Below are 17,196 nucleotides of genomic sequence, written 5' to 3'. Positions count from 1 at the left end.
TCAAAGGCTTCGAGGTGGGTTGCTCTCAAACGGCAAAAGCCGTACTTTCAATCTGAGCAGCCAACCGTTTATGGTTGTGGGGGGTGGGCTATTTATAGCCACTTGGCAACCCGACCTGATTTGTCCGAAATGACCCTGGGTCACTAAGGAACTGACACATGTTCCAACGGTTAGATTTCAAACTCACATGGCAACTTTACTTGGGCTACAAGCAAAGCTGACTTGTCCGACTCTGGACAAGATTCACTCTCATAGTCTTCACTCGAAGACATAGGTTTTTGGTTTAGGCATCACTTCAGTCATTCTGACTGGTTCTCTTGGACCCCACTTAACAGTACGGTGGTTCCTATGACTTAACACAAAAGAAAAAGACCTACGAAAGATCTAAGTCTTCGAGCTCCATAGGCTTCATATTGTGTCTTCTCTTGTCATAGTCTTCAATGTGAATATCTTCATATACCACCTTTGACTTCAATGTCTTCATACATTTTTAGGGGTCATCTCTGGTAGTAAAACCGAATCATGAGGAACTTCTACCTGTGTTATCCTGCAATTCTCACAAACACATTAGTCCCTCAACTAGGTTTGTCGTCAATACTCGAAAACCAACTAGGGGTGGCACTAGATGCACTTACAAGATGAACACGACCCTCTCGCCAGATTTGGGGGTCGGGATAACCTGCCCTTGAGCAGGAATCCTGTGGTGGATTTCCGTGGTCAGGTATCTGGCCGCTTGAAGCTTCGCAATATCCTCCTCTGTAACGGAGGAAGCCACCCATCGGCCTTGAGGGATGGGTCCGGACATAATGGGAAAGCTCGGAGCAATGAAGTCGAAACCTTGGGTGCAAGAACTCGTGGTTGGAGAGGTTGAGGAGGAGTTTGGCGTCAAAAAGGACGGCCCTTGGTTCCTTTATAAAGGCAGCGGGGATTAAACGCCTCCTCCTGAGCCTGAAAGCCTGCCTATTCCTAAGGAATCTTTCCAACGGAACGGTTGGGTTACCCACTCTCGTATTAATGAGAGTCCCGCAATAAGGGGGCACGATCTCTGCTTCGACAGAACGTGCCAATAGCAACCACACCTCGAAACATGGAACGGCGAGACAGGTGTCGGTGTCAAAACCGGCGGATCTCGGGTAGGGGGTCCCGAACTGTGTGTCTAATGCGGATGGTAACAGGAGGCGGGGGACACAATGTTTACCCAGTTTCAGGCCCTCCCAATGGAGGTAATACCCTACTTCATGCTTGATTGATCTTGATGATATGAGTATTACAGGAGTTGATCTACCACGAGATCATAGAGGCTAAACCCTAGAAGCTAGCCTATGATTATGATTGTTCTTGTCCTACAGACTAAACCCTCCGGTTTATATAGACGCCGGAGGGGGCTAGGGTTACACAGAGTCGGTTACAAGGGAGGAGATTTACATATCCGAATTGCCAAGCTTGCCTTCCACACAAAGGAGAGTCCCACCCGGACACGGGATGAAGTCTTCAATCTTGTATCTTCATAGTCCAACAGTATGGCCAAAGTATATAGTCCGGCTGTCCGAGGACCCCCTAATCCAGGACTCCCTCAACAGGAAACGGTTCGAAAAACCGGGCGAGCATGATGTCATGTTGTAAAAAGTTGTTAGCAGATTGGACTCCTGGAGTATTATGTTCTCTCTGCGGTTATGTGTGGTGTGTGTGTTACATGTCCGGGCATGTTCAACACGGCTGAAGACTACCTTGGAGTTCGGGAGGAGGAACCCGCCTTGCAATGCCTAAGACAGATCTATGCGACGAATACCTTGTCGTTGAATCTAGGTTCAGGGGCTACTGAGGGAGTCCTGGACTAAGGGGTCCTCAGGCGTCTGGCCCGTTAGCCGTGGGCCGGACTGATGGGCTGTGAAGATACAAAGACCGAAGACTACACCCATCTCCGGATGGGACCCTCCTTGGCGTGGAAGGCAAGCTTGGCGACTAAATATGTAGATTCCTTTCTTTTGTAACCGACCTTGTGTAACCCTAGATCCTCCTAGTGTCTATATAAACCAGAGGACTTAGTACGGAGGAGATACATTATCATAGCTGTTGGGGATATTACTACTGGGCGTAAACCGGCCTATCTGGGCCGGGTTAACTTCATCAGTAGTTAAGTATGTTAAAGCCCATGAAGGTAGATGAGGGCTCAAGACCCATAATCGGTTGAGAGCCTGTAGCCGTAAACCGGCGTCAATATGTAACTTGTATTGTAAGTTAGGAATAAGTAGAGACCAAACTAGACACATCTATGAGCCGGTGTTGGGACTCTGTAAAACGACGGGCGTCACCCATGTATATAAGGGGACGACCCGGCGGCGGTTCAAGGACAACAGACAACAACTCGAGACATAGGCGAAGCTTGTTTGCTCCCTAGTCATCGAAACACCCATCAATTCCATCACAACTAGACGTAGGCTTTTACCTTCATCAAAAGGGCCGAACTAGTATAAACTCTCTTGCGTCCTTGTGTCCGCTTTAACCCCTTCAAGCTAACCCATCGCGGTGGCTCCACGACTAAGTCCTTTCTCTAGGACATCTGCCGTGACAAAACCACGACAGTTGGCGCCCACCGTGGGGCTATCGCACGATGGTTTCTGGTTCTTGGAGGGCCGCTTTGAAGGACTCGAGGGCTACACTGTAGGCCGGATGACTAAGAGTCGTCGCGGCAAGCTCTACATCGACGACGCAGGCTGGGGCCCCGAGGCCGGCTCAATTGAGTACGGGTACCGGGTCCCCTTTGGTAGCATTCACGTTTTCACTGGCAAGATCGGTGAACCGGGCCCTGAGCCGGACATCTGCACCGACCTCGTCGAGACGGCTTAGCGTGCGCAATCCGCCCGGGTTAAACCAGCCATGAAGCGTGCCTTCATGGGAGTGATCCATGGAGGAAGTTATGAGGACGGATCGGAGTTTCGCGGGGCGACTGTCATTTGTTCCGGTGACGAATCTTCGACCGGAGAAACCGAATCTCTTTATCAGCTACAAGATGGCCGGATTGAGAGCTGTTCTGATGGCGACAGTATTCCGGACCTCTCTGATCTGCCTAACCGGGTTGGAATATTCATGACCGGAACACAAGCAGCATTTCATTCTTCGACAGCCGCGGCAACGATCTCTGGTTCAGCAGCGGCGACGGCTGCCTGGGCAGGAGGCCCTGTGCGCCTGCCGGCTCAGGTTCTATCAGAACTATTTGATGCGTTGGCTGTGCTTATGGAGGAAGTTAATCCGCCAGATCAGGACGTTCACAACACGGACATTGCAAAGGTAAAGGAACAAATCGCCCAGGCCAAGACGGATCTGGCGGCTGAGGACACCAGGATGGCCGCAGAGCGGGCCGCTTTAGACGCACAGGCCTGCAGGCTTATGTTGGACCAGAGCGCGTCGCATGAAGTCATGAGGAGGAAGCACCAATCCCGCTTACCTCTGGTTTTCGAGGCCAGAGACCTTTTCAACACTCCAGGACCAAGAGCCGGCAATCCGCTGGAGGGGATCCGGGCAGAAGCCCCTGGGACCGGTGCACCGGTTCAGCCTCGTCAGATGGACCCGCCTCGTCAAAACACCGTTATACCTCAGGATGATTTAACACCTCCGGGTAACTACTCCAACCCAATGGACAATCTTGTTGCCGCTGCTGCACGGCTGGAGGCCATTCCAATTGAAGGTGACTCGCCGCAGGCAGTAGAGACATGACGGGTCAAGGAACTTCTGAGGACAGCTTTGGCCCAACAGGAAGCGTACTCGTACAGCCGCGACCGGATCCACTTGACCCCACGTCCAAGCCGGAGCTATAGCAGACATATGGATGAACTAGCAGTGTCGAGTAATGAACGACGTGGAGCACCCCGTGGAAACAACCTGACGGGTGGTGCTGATGACGCTCAGGAAGTGGTGAACCGGGCCCGAGCGCGCAGGGAGGCCGAGTTAGCTGCACAGCATCAGGCTCGGCAGCTCACGCCGGTTCGTCCAACCATCTCGATCCAACCTGGTGTTACATCTAGTTCTTTGGGGTGCCTTACCTTATCCCCGCTTTACGCAACATGCGCCTGCCCAAGGATTTCAAAGGCCCGCGCAAGGTACCAAATTACACGGCGGATCAACCTCTAGAGACATGGGTGGAGAGCTATGAGATGGCCATGGAGATGCTTGATGTGGATGACACGGCGTGTGCGAAATACTTCACCATGATGCTTGAAGGAACGACCCATACTTGGTTAAAAAGCTTGCCAGCTAATTCTATCAGTTCATGGGCCCAATTATGAGCCCGGTTTATCAGCAATCTCAAGGATACCTCTAAACAGCCTATGTCGATAGTGGACTTAGCTGCATGCGTCCTGGAGGAAGGAGAATCAACGACTCATTGGGTGCGCCGGGTTTCACAAGTGTTGCACTCCTCAGACCGCATCAACGCTAACACCGCAGTATTAACCCTAGAAGGCAACTGCCGGTTTGGGCCCCTGATGTTGAAATTGGGACGGATGAAGCGTCATTGCACCGACATGGGGACCCTCATGGCCGCTTTGGTGAAATATGATGATTCTGATAGTACCAAGGATCCCGAATCTGATGATGACAAGACAGGGAAAGGGAAGAAGAACAGCAGCTCCAAAGGACAGCAGCATCACTGGGTAGGCAATGGCGGAGGAGGCAAGCGTAAAGCAGATGGTAACATGGATTTTGTGGCTAATACCAACGCACAGGACAATGGACGGCGACGCAAGGGTAGGCCGAAAAATCGTAGTGGAGCACCCAACCCTAACCCAAACCGCCTAAACTATCTGCTAAGCCAGCCCTGTCCAAGACATGGGACGAAAGAGGAGCCAGCAAACCACCTTTGGAAGGATTGCTTTATTATGTAGGACTTCAAGAATTCTAATAATTTCCGGTATGATCACGGATCTGGCGGTGGCTCAGGGTCCGGGCCGGGTTACGGCGGAGGAAGTTCCGGTTCAGGATTTAATGGTAATCCGGGCGGACATAATGGTCAAAATAGTCAGAACAACCAGGGTGGTTACAACCAACAGCAGCAACAGTCAGGTTACTAGAGCAACCCAAAGCAGTTAAGTAGTGGGCAGTACCATGTCTTTACCACTAGCTTGGACAAGCGAGACCGGAAGGTTCAAAGGCGGGCAGTCAACTCTGTTGAACCTGCCATACCCCGTTATCTACGTTGGTCTGAACAGCCAATCATATGGAGCAGAGAGGATCACCCACCCCAGGTCGATAATCCAGGTCAGTTGGCTCTGGTGGTGGCACCTCAGGTGGGAGTTTATAAGTTCACCAAGGTGCTCATGGATGGAGGGAGCAGCATTAACATCCTGTACTATGAGACCTTCCGTCGTATGGGACTAATAGATAAGAATCTCAAACCGTCTAATACAGTATTCCACGGTGTAGTGCCTGGCAGATCAGCATATCCCGTTGGTAAGATAGCTCTCGAAGTGGCCTTTGGGGATGATCATGATTCCAGGTCGGAGACATTGACGTTTGAAGTGGTGAAAATCCAAAGTCCATATCATGCCCTGTTTGGGCGACCGGCATACGCCAAGTTTATGGCTCGTCCCTGTTATGTGTATTTGCAGCTCAAGATGCCGGGTCACAAGGGGACAATAACGGTTCACGGAAGCCGCAAAATCACTTTGGAATGCGAGGAAGGAGATGCGGCTTATGCAGAGTTGGTTTGTGCCACCGAGGAGTTGAAGTACTATAAAGACAATGTTGATCCGGCGGACATGACTCCGTTGAAGAAGCCAACTACGGAGCATGATCCGGCCCTGAAGTTCAAATCGGCAGCAGAAACTAAGCTTGTTGACTTCGTACCTGGCGATTCGTCCAAGCAGTTCAGCATCAGTGCCAACTTGGATCCAAAATAGGAAAGCGCGCTCATCGAGTTCATCTGTGAGAATCGGGACATTTTTGCATGGAAGCCCTCTGACATGCCAGGTGTACCGAGGCAACTCGCTGAGCACACACTTAATGTGGATCCTAAATATAAGCCAGTGAAACAGTTCCTCCGCCGGTTTAACGAAGAAAGACGCAAGGCGATTGGAGAAGAGGTAGCCAGGCTCTTAGCAGCTGGCTTTATTGTTGAAGTTTTTCACCCCGAGTGGCTTGCCAATCCGGTGCTGGTCCTCAAGAAAAACGGCACCTGGCGCATGTATGTGGATTACACAGATCTTAATAAAGCTTGTCCAGCAGATCCTTTTGCCCTCCCCCGTATTGATCAAATTATTGATGCCACGGCGGGTTGTGAGCATTTAAGTTTTTTGGATGCGTATTCTGGCTATCATCAGATCAAAATGGCAGTTAAGGACCAGGAGAAGACATCATTTATAACTCCCTTTGGAGCCTTCTGCTATGTGTCTATGCCCTTCGGGCTCAAGAGTGCCCAGGCAACTTACCAACGGTGTGTACAAAATTGTCTTCACAAGCAGATTGGCCGTAATGTACATGCTTACGTGGATGATATCGTGGTTAAATCCAGGGAGAAGGAGACTCTGATTGATGATTTAAAGGAAAACTTTGATAACCTGAGAACATACAAGATGATGGTTAATCCGGACAAGTGTGTCTTTGGTGTACCGGCGGGCAAGCTATTGGGTTTTCTAGTGTCCAACAGGGGAATTGAGGATAATCCGGAGAAGATCACCGCTATCACCTCCCTGGCTAAACCGAAGTGTATCAACGATGTTCAACGCCCGGCAGGCCGAATTGCCGTGCTAAGCCGGTTTATCAGTCGCCTGGGTGAGAAGGCAATCCCTTTGTATCAGATGTTGAAAAAGACGGATCAGTTTATCTGGAGTTCTGCTGCTGATGAAGCACTTGAGGACTTAAAGCGGCAATTGGCCAATCCGCCTGTGCTCGCCGCTCCCGTTGACAAGGAGCCGTTACTGCTATATGTTGCTGCTAATGTTCGGGCGGTCAGCGTAGCTATTGTGGTGGAGCGAAAAGAGGCAGGTAAGGAGCATCCGGTTCAACGTCCGGTCTATTATATCAGCGAGGTGCTCATTGAGTTCAAGCAAAGGTATCCGCATTGGTAGAAGCTGGTGTATGGAGTTTTTATGGCAAGCCGGAAGCTTAAACAATATTTTCGAGGGCACTCAATTACGGTAGTCAGTTCTGCTCCTTCGGGAGATATCATCCAGAACCGGGAAGCAACTAGCCGGATTGCAAAGTGGGCCATAGAGCTGGGGCCGTACGGTTTGAAGTATGTGCCTCGGACAGCGGTTAAGTCTCAAGCACTTGTTGATTTCATCAATGATTGGACGGAAATGCAAGCACCTGAAGAAAAGCCGGATCATACGTATTGGACCATCCATTTTGACGGATCCAGGCAGTTGGAAGGCTCGGGGGCTGGAGTCGTATTAACTTCCCCACGAGGTGATAAGTTTTGTTATGTTCTCCGTTTAATGTTCCCTTGTACTAACAATGCAGCTGAGTATGAAGCCTTGCTCCATGGTCTCCGGATGGCTAAGGAGATGAATCTAAGTCGAGTTAAGTGCTTCGGTGACTCGGACCTTGTGGCTTAGCAAGTGTCTGGCACTTGGGACTCCAAGGACCCACTCATGGCAGCATATCGTCGTGAGGTGGATATTGTTGCAGGTTATTTCAGAGGCTATCAGGTGGACCACGTGGACCGGCGGAAAAATGAAGCGGCGGACGCTTTAAGCTGGCTGGGCTCTCAGCGCAAACCGGTCCCGCCCAATGTTTTTTTGGATGTGCTGCACAACCCGTCGGTGAAGATCCCTGGTGAAGAGGATTTGGCTATTCCTGATCCGGAGGCTCAATTGGTGGCAGTTCTTCATGTTATTCCGGATTGGACGCTTCCTTACCTGGCGTACAAGAACCGGGGCGAGTTGCCAGAGGATGAGATTCTGGCCCGGCAGATAATCCGGCGATCCAAGTCCATGGCTATCATCAACGGCGAGTTGCATCATTGCAGTGTATCAGGAGCTTTTCAACGTTGCGTGTCTCCTGAAGAAGGCCGTGAAATTTTGCGTGAGATCCACGAAGGAGATTGTGGTCACCACGCCGGTTCAAAGTCTCTGGTGGCTAAAGCGTTTCGCCATGGCTTCTATTGGTTAACTGCTCATGCTGATGCGGAGGATCTGGTTAGACGATGTGATGGTTGCCAAAGGTTTTCAAGACGTGCTCATGTACCGGCTCAAGAATTGAGAATGATTCCAATTACTTGGCCGTTTGCGACTTGGGGGCTGGATATGGTTGTGCCTTTCAAAAGGTCCAAAGATAAGAAGACCCACCTCCTGGTGGCAGTTGACAAGTTTACAAAGTGGGTGGAGGCAGAACCTGTTAGCAAGTGTGATGCGGCCACGGCGGTTCAGTTCATCAAAAAGGTGATTTTCCGGTTTGGCTTTCCGCACAGTATTATCATAGATAATGGTACCAATTTGTCCAAAGGTGCTATGTAGGAGTTCTGCGAACGGGAGCACATCCGGCTCGACGTTTCATTAGTGGCACATCCGCAGTCCAATGGTCAAGCAGAAAGAGCTAATCAAGAGATTTTGAGAGGCATCAAGCCCCGGCTCATGGTTCCTTTGTAGAGAACGTCGGGTTGTTGGGTACAAGAATTACCATCTGTGTTATGGAGCATCAATACAACACCCAACAGATCAACAGGATACACACCGTTCTTCATGGTTTATGGAGCAGAGGCGGTTCTCCCCAGTGATATCCATCATGATTCGCCTCGTGTCACGGCTTATATTGAAGCGGACAACGAGACAGCACGGCAAGATGCTTTGGACTGGTTGGATGAAGAGCGTGACATCGCAGCCGCCCGATCGGCGATTTACCAGCAGGATCTTCGTCGTTATCACAGTCGCCGGGTCAGAACCAGAGCCTTTCAGGAAGGAGATTTGGTGCTTCGGCTCATCCAAGATCAGACTGATATGCATAAGCTATCCCCACCTTGGGAGGGGCCTTTCGTGGTCAGCAAGAATCTGCACAACGAGTCGTACTATCTGATCGATATTCGAGAGCATAAGGACTCACGTACATCAGAGGAGGAGACTAACAGGCCGTGGAATATAGCTCATCTTCGGCCTTACTATACCTGAGCCATTGGCTATACTTATGTACATATTACGACAATGTATATATTATGATTAAATATAATAAACCGGAACCTCAGCTAAAGCGGGGTATCTGTTCTTTTACATCATGTGAGGTTACACGGAGTTGCTCTAAAGCGGCCTCCAGTTTACCCCTTGAGTTCGCTTTGCTAAAAGCATCGTGTTATATCACTTGGAGGATTGGTCGTGTCCGAAACAATACCATGCCTCTTGATAGGCGAGAGCCACCAGATCACTTGGGGACTTGGTCATGTCTGAACTAGTCATGCCTCTTGATCGGCCTAAGGCCACAGAATCACTTGGGGGCTTGGTCGAACCCGAACCATGACCACGCCATTTGGTCGGCATAAATGCCACATAATCACTTGGGGACCTGGCTGACTAGAACCATAGTTACACCTAACGGGAGCTTGTTCGTGTTTGGCCATGGTAACGCCATTTGATCAGCTTAAATAAATCTTTTTTGGCAAACGTTTTTGTCGTTGCTTTTGCTTCACACTTTTCTTTGAAGGGTTTTTTTTGCTTTTCATTGTGTTTTTTAAATCGATAAAGTTTTTTAACCAATCAATTGATGGAACACAGTTCACGTCAATCCGGAGACTATTTGTCCGGTTTGATCCTTGTTGTTAACATCCTCTTATGGAGTAACACGGTGTTTATTATAACCCGGCACAGTTTACATGGTAACAAGCGTCATATATATATACAGGAGCTCTTATTTCCTCCAACAGTGTGGGTTTGCAAAACTCCGCTTCAAGGTTGGCCAAGCCAACTTCACACTCAACGATGGCAGGTATTATGTATCTCAAAAATTTGATCATATACTTAAAATTTTGTTTTGGATGTTTTGATTTCATATAGACAGACATCATATTCCGCCTGATGGTACAACCGCGGTGGCACTTGACGAATTTCTTATTTCAGAAAGTGTTTTGGAAAGTTCATTACCACAGGAAGAACAAGTTATGCACGAAGCATATCAACATCAAAGGTATCAGCTAGCCTATTACAAGGCAACATGGTGCCCATAATAACATAATTGTTTTTCACAAAGGAGAGGCAGTTTTAAAACCGGCTTCCGGTTTAAGCTTGGCCACCAGCCTGGCCTGATGGTTGTGGGTCATCCTGCGCCGCTTCAACTTCCGTTTCTCTACCCAGCGGCTGGAAATCCACAGTTGTCCAGTCGATTCCCATTAATGCTTGAAAAACAGCTTCATGATGGATCAGCAATGACGGGTCAATATCGGGAGTGTAAGTATGCTTACGGATTGGAGGGATCAGATTTTCCGATTCATGGATTGGTGCAGCTATTCGCTTGTTCTGACTGTCATATTGGGCTTGATAATGAGACAAGTCTGCTTCCTCAGCCAGTTGACAAGCCAGCGGACGTACCTCCCGGTTTATTGCTCGCAAATCCGCTTCACCAAATTCTGACCCATCTTCCTTCAAGCTGGGATAGCCGTGAACCGCTACAATAGGATCAAAATCCGGCACCCAGGCTTTTGCCCGGATTAAGGCATTGATTGCACCGGTTCGAGCAGCAGATTTCTTCAGCTCTTCAACCCAGGCAGGAAGCACTGACAGTTTCATCAGAGTATCTTGAATCAAAGTGGGAGCCGGTTTGTTATGAGACGCGGTACAGATGATCCGCTGGGCACCAGTATACAATTGTTCAACCAATGTATAGGCAGCTTTTAATTTGTTCCGCACATCTAACCCCAAGTGACCAATGCGTGTCCCTGAAATACCATAAAGGGTTAATAAACCGGCGACTCTGTAAGAAGGCAGAGCCAATTCAGAAGGCAAGCTGGCTTACCAAAGATAGCAGTGGTCATGGCATGAACGTGCCGCTTTATGCTGGTCAGTTCATCCGTCACTGGTTTTAGTGCAGCCTCGGCATCCTCTGCTTGTTTGATCAAAGCGGACTTTTCAGTGCCCAATCCGCCCGTTTCTTCTTGAATTTCTCCTTAAGTTGTTCCATGGCGCTTAAAGCACTGGCCAATTCCTCTTTTGCTTTGGAGGTTTCAGCTTGTTGGGTTTTCAGGTTTTCTTGAAGATCGATGACTTGGTTTTCTTTCGTCTTCAACCCCGCCTGCAGGCATACAGATATATGTTTCAACAAATCAGTAGAAGGATTCAAGTACCAACCACATAACAAGTTATGCGCTTAGCACTTGGGGGCTAATGCATATTCGATCTTCATCTTTCAATTGTTTACAAAGTCCCAAGATCAATACAAGCATTCAACTTGGCACTTGGGGGCTAATGGCTATTTGATCATATATATTCTGATGTGGCAGTTTCAATTACTTAAAGTACCGGTTCAACTACGCTAAGTTGAACCGGCCCTTGGGGGCTACATCAGCAAATTTCAAAGCATCAAGATTTATATTTTAAGTCCCGCTTTGAAAGAATATTTCAAACCGGCCCTTGGGGGCTAGGAGAGTCAGCAAGAATGGAAGCATATAAGCAGGAAGGAGCATATGGAACTTACCTCATATTTATCTTTCATCATATTAACCATACCGGCTTCGTAGTCACGGCTGGTATACAGCCGGTTCAGATAGCTGGAATGGATATCTTGGGCGTTCAGAGCAGCGTAAGTCGTCAGATTAGCGTTCCACTTGCCTTTGCCAAAAGCAGCAAATTCTTCCTTGGCAGAATGTTTGGATAAAGCGACAGGATTGCTTGGCTCAGTATGGCCAGTGCCAGTAATGACAACCTCATCATCCTGGGTACCGCCGGTTTGCACTGGAGCTGTTGGCTTGTCAGTAGGTTTTGCTGGACCGGTGGAGCTTTCAATCCGGACGGAACCTGTGGGCTGATGGATAGGACCTGAGGTATCAGTAGGTCTCTCTTCAGCAATAAGATCATCGTCTGGCTGCGGTGGATCGTTGGGAATATCCTCAGGAATAGCCGCTTCAAGATTGGGTGTCTTGCATGGTTCAAGAATGACATCTTCTTCGGCCGCTTTGTCCAGGCAGGCCTTCTTGCTTGGCCTAGGTTTGGTCCTGAGAAGAATAACAAAATTAAATACAGCATATGTTCTAAGGCAATATACTGCAAACATCACAATAAGTATAGCTTACCCAAGCACCGTTTTGAGCGGTGGGAGCTGAGTAGCCGATGACTCGCCAGAAGATGAGTGGGAAGTAACCTGGTAATCGGAGTCAGACGGATTAAGAGGTTGACGAAAGCAGCCCACTTTAGGACAAGCACTGACAAGCAAATTAGAGACCTCGGAATGGCGTTTCCGGACCGGACTGTTCGGTAAACCGGTGGAGGTAACTACGTGGCCGCTGTGCCGGGTGGTGCGGCAAGCTTCGTGTTGTTGGGTCTTCATAAGAAGTTTAGGATCCAAATAAGCAAGAGGATGAGAAAATTTAACTTTCCGGTTTGCCTGACGGATTTTTTGTGAAGGCAAAGTTTCTGAATCGGAAGAGAGAATAATTACCTCTGCAACATCCGCGTGGCTGGCTTCGGCATCATCCTGACAAATATCATCATCAATAAGACGCATGAAAAATAAACCAAGTGAGTCAAGCTCTACCTCAAAGTCCGGATTATCCACCCATCATCAGGGGCCGGATTAGAAGATGCAGTGGTTCTTTTCCTATGGGCAGTCTTCTTCACAGCTTTAGTGTTTTGCCGGGTTGCTCTTTCCGGTTTGTCTGGTTTTTCTGGTTTCTCTTGCGGCAGTTTTTTGCTCCAAAATGGATCATCGCCCTAATTATGCAGACACTGATATTAAAAACAATGACCAGACATATCAATAACAGATTCAGCAAAGAGAAAAATCAAAGTCTTAAAGTTGGCGGTTTGTTGGTGGCACAGAAGGGAAGCAGGCTGGTTCTAGCGCAGACATGTTCCGGTTCATTCAGTATCTTATGCACAGCCTCTGTGATTTCTTCACCGGAGAGCTGGAGTTTTGAATGTCGCAGTGGGTCATCAACACTGTCAGTATACTCGCACATCAAACCGGAGCGCTGACTAAGGGGCAGTATGCTCCGTGATATCCAACAGCGAGCGAGATCAACCCCTGTTAAATCGTTGGCTATAAAGGCTCTGAGCTTTGACAGCTGGGGAGCATATTTGCTTCTCTCTTGGGCAGTCAATCTTTGAGGAAAAGGGTGTGTATTGCTGAGCCGCTCCAGACGAAAGCTAGGCAAGGGATTCTCACCAGCAGGGGAGGTGTCTTTGCAGTAGAACCATGTTTGATTCCACTCCTTGGGGTGACTGTGCAGCTTGGCGTGAGGGTATGTGACCTCTTTCCTTTTCTGAATCGCCATGCCACCCAACTCCGTATTAGAGCCATCAGTAAACTCAGTACGGCGGTTTAGATGGAAAAGATCTCTGAACAATTCCACTACGGGCTCCTCTTGAAAGAACACCTCATAGAGCACTTGGAAGTGGCACATATTTGTAACAGAGTTGGGGCCAGTGTCTTGCGGATGGAGTTGGAAATCGGCTAAAACATCCCGGTAAAATTTAGAACCGGGCGGCTTAAAGCCCCTGGCTAAGTGATCTACAAAAACAACAACCTCTCCTTCTCGAGGTGTGGGAGGGCATTCTTTGCCAGGAGCCCTCCAATGGATGGTATCTTTGCTGCCGAAGGCGCCAATCAGGACTAAATCGTCCAGTTGATCCTCTGTGATGCGAGAAGGAACCCAATTGCACTCATATACTTGCTTGGCCATGATGGAATCTACAAGGTAGAAGATCCCGGTTCAAAAATGCATTTGATCAAGGTACGTTGGTATGGGCACTGTTAAACCGGAGACAGAACTATCTGAACCGGAGTTTCATGAAGCAACCAACATCTGGCGGTTCAACAAGGGGACTAATGGTATATACCGGTTTGTCAATTTTTTCTACAAAGTTAAACCGCCTGGTCTAAGCATTGAACAGTCAAGACTGCAGATGAGTAATTACACCAAAACAGATTTCACAAGATTATACTACAGCTTTGGATCTGGAACATGTTTATAAAGGAGACAAATATTCAAGGCCCAAAAGGAGCAGTGCCGAATCAATAAGCGAAGGTATGGATAAGATCTATGGTCTTAATATGCGAAAGTGAAAACGGAGGATAAAAACTACTGCTACACAGAGCGAAGATTCACAGACTCGTCTAAGGATCTATCAGATGAACAAGAAGCAAGCGATGAACGCTAGAGAACATGGAAACCCTAGAACAGATCTATGATGAAAAGCATAGAAGACTTACCGGAGCTGAGGAAGAAGCGAAAGGTCGCCGCGGTGCTCTGGTATGCTCAGGGTGATGCAGCGGCCAAAGTTGGTGCAGAGGTTGACGGCGGCGGCGGAGCTCCGAAGCTGGGCGACGCGAGGAAGATGAAGCAGAAGGGCACGAAGGGGAAAAAGAAATGACCCTTCGGTCCTATTTATAAAGCAAGGGACATGGGTCAGGCGCGAAAATCAAGGGGCCGCAAGTTTGGAAACAGAGCTGTCGCCTCGATTATCGCAGATCTATTAAACAAGAAGGTATCATGGATAGTTTCTTTATGACTGATGACGTCACGCCGGTTTACAGCTATTAGAGAAGATGACATCACGGCGGTTCACCAAACTACAAGAAGATGTTGAAGATGAAGTTTTTGCTAAGGATTGACATGAACCTATTCAAATCAATCTGGGGCCTAATGTTGGGGATATTACTACTGGGCGTAAACCGGCCTATCTAGGCCGGGTTAACTTCATCAGTAGTTAAGTATGTTAAAGCCCATGAAGGTACATAATCAGTTGAGAGCGTGTAGCCGTAAACCGGCGTCAATATGTAACTTGTATTGTAAGTTAGGAATAAGTAGAGACCAAACCGGACACATCTATGAGCCGGTGTTGGGACTCTGTAAACCGACGGGCGTCACCCATGTATATAAGGGGACGACCCGGCGGTGGTTCAAGGACAACAGACAACAACTCGAGACATAGGCGAAGCTTGTTTGCTCCCTAGTCATCGAAACACCCATCAATTCCATCACAACTAGACGTAGGCTTTTACCTTCATCGAAGGGGCTGAACTAGTATAAACTCTCTTGCGTCCTTGTGTCCGCTTTAAACCCTTCAAGCTAACCCGTCGCGATGGCTCCACGACTAAGTCCTTTCTCTAGGACATCTGCCGTGACAAAACCACGACAATAGCCATACAAGCTAGACCTCTAGGGTTTAGCCATTATGATCTCGTGGTAGATCAACTCTTGTAATACTCATATTCATCAAGATCAATCAAGCAGGACGTAGGGTATTACCTCCATAGAGAGGGCCCGAACCTGGGTAAAACATTGTGTCCCCTGTCTCCTATTACCATCGACCTTAGACGCACAGTTCGGGATCCCCTACCCAAGATCCACTGGTTTTGACACCGACACCTATCCATACCACCCACAGTGTGGCCTCTCTCCAACATAAATGGTCCATCATCCAAGACAATGTGAACAAGTTTGTCGGCCACTATGCTTTCGTGCTTGGCCAGAATCAAAGTAGGATCGGAGTCACAAGTCACGCAAATTGAATCGCTTCGTTTTGTCATCATTTGCATTTCTAGTTTTGTTTATCATATTCTCTTCATTACTTATTATTTGATAGATGGTGTTGGCGAGCACTTTGTATCATCAAACTAGAAGAAGCCATTCAATTTTAGCCATTATTGGATGAAATTGAATGACAAACCAAAGTGACAACATCTTGTGAATTATCTCAAGAACAACAAGAGGTTGGAGGACAATGATGGCTCAAGCTCCCAATAATCCACTGGATCGGATGATGAAGAGGAAGAAGTTCTAGGGGAAAATTGACAAGCCAGTGTGCCAACGAGGAACTACAAAGTGATGGGAAACAAATGGGAGAAAGGGAGGGCCGCCCGTGACGCCGCGACAAGTAAAATGTCCTCCACATGAATGATTATTTTTTCACAAGGGAGGAGAAAAAATCAAAGAGGTACAAACTCATGTTGGATGCACAAAATAGGATGGATTAAGACCTGGGGAGGGTGCACAACAAGTTACAAATCGAGAGGGAGAAGAAAGACTTGAAGAAGCAAGGGGCGTTTGTCAAATGGGAGCTCAAGAAGGCCCGAACTTTCGGATAAATAGATCTTGTGTAAGTGCATCAAGTGCCCACTTAGTGGTTTTGGAGTATTGATGACAAATAGGTTGAGGAACTAATGTGTTTGTGAGTATACATAGGAGACAGAGTCCCAGAAGATTTGGTTTAATACATGGAAGACGACCGCTAAAAATGTATTTCTTCAAGTGAAGAAATTGGCACGACCTTTAAAGAAACTGATGTGAAGACTTTGAGACTTGAAGACTTTGTTTTCATAGTTTATTTTCTTCTTCTTTGAGTCATAGGGAAAACCGTACTATAAAAGGGGGTCTAGGTGAATCATATTTCACATTTCCAAAGTAATGCTCAAACCTACTCAAACCTATACACAAAAGCCGCTTCGAGTGAAGCCTTTGGAAATCTCCAGTACAGCTGACCCAATTGCTAGCGACAATGAAGAAGTTTATCTGGTCACTGATGAATTTGGTTACACTGAGGAGTTAGGAGTTCACCAGGGCGATCTGCCTAAAAGTGAGGAAATTGAGTGCCCCGACGAATTTGAGAGTTCAAATTCCGACCATTGCTACGATGCGTGCCAGTTGTCGAGTGGATCCTTATCCTGACAACGGTTGAATCAGAGAAGGGCATTTACAACATTCCATGTCTGGTTTCCCTTGCCCCTGGCTATAAATAGCCGCCCCGCACAACCACTTGTTGGTTGGCTGCTCCGAGAGAAACTGACACTTGTCATAAGAGAGCAACCCATCCTCTGACGACTTTGAGAGAATCCCAAGAGGAAAAACCCAGAGCCAAAGTGATTGAGCATCACTGAAGAGATTGATCAGTGTGATTTGACGCCTTTTACCTTTGAAGACTTTCATTCTTCCAGACGGTTAGGCATCAAGTTCTAAGTTCACCAGGAGTCATTGTGGTGTGCCGGTGAACAAGTCTGTGAAGGTTTTGGAAGTCTACCTTGAAGACTTACCACGAGTGACTTGGCAAGGACTAAGTGACCTTAGCT

The sequence above is a fragment of the Triticum urartu genome, chromosome 6A, assembly GCF_056163025.1.
Source record: "Triticum urartu cultivar PI428250 chromosome 6A, HENAU_Tu73, whole genome shotgun sequence".
NCBI classification, from domain to species: domain Eukaryota; kingdom Viridiplantae; phylum Streptophyta; class Magnoliopsida; order Poales; family Poaceae; genus Triticum; species Triticum urartu.
The sequence above is the reverse complement of the archived record's forward strand: the minus strand, read 5'-3'. Positions refer to the sequence as shown.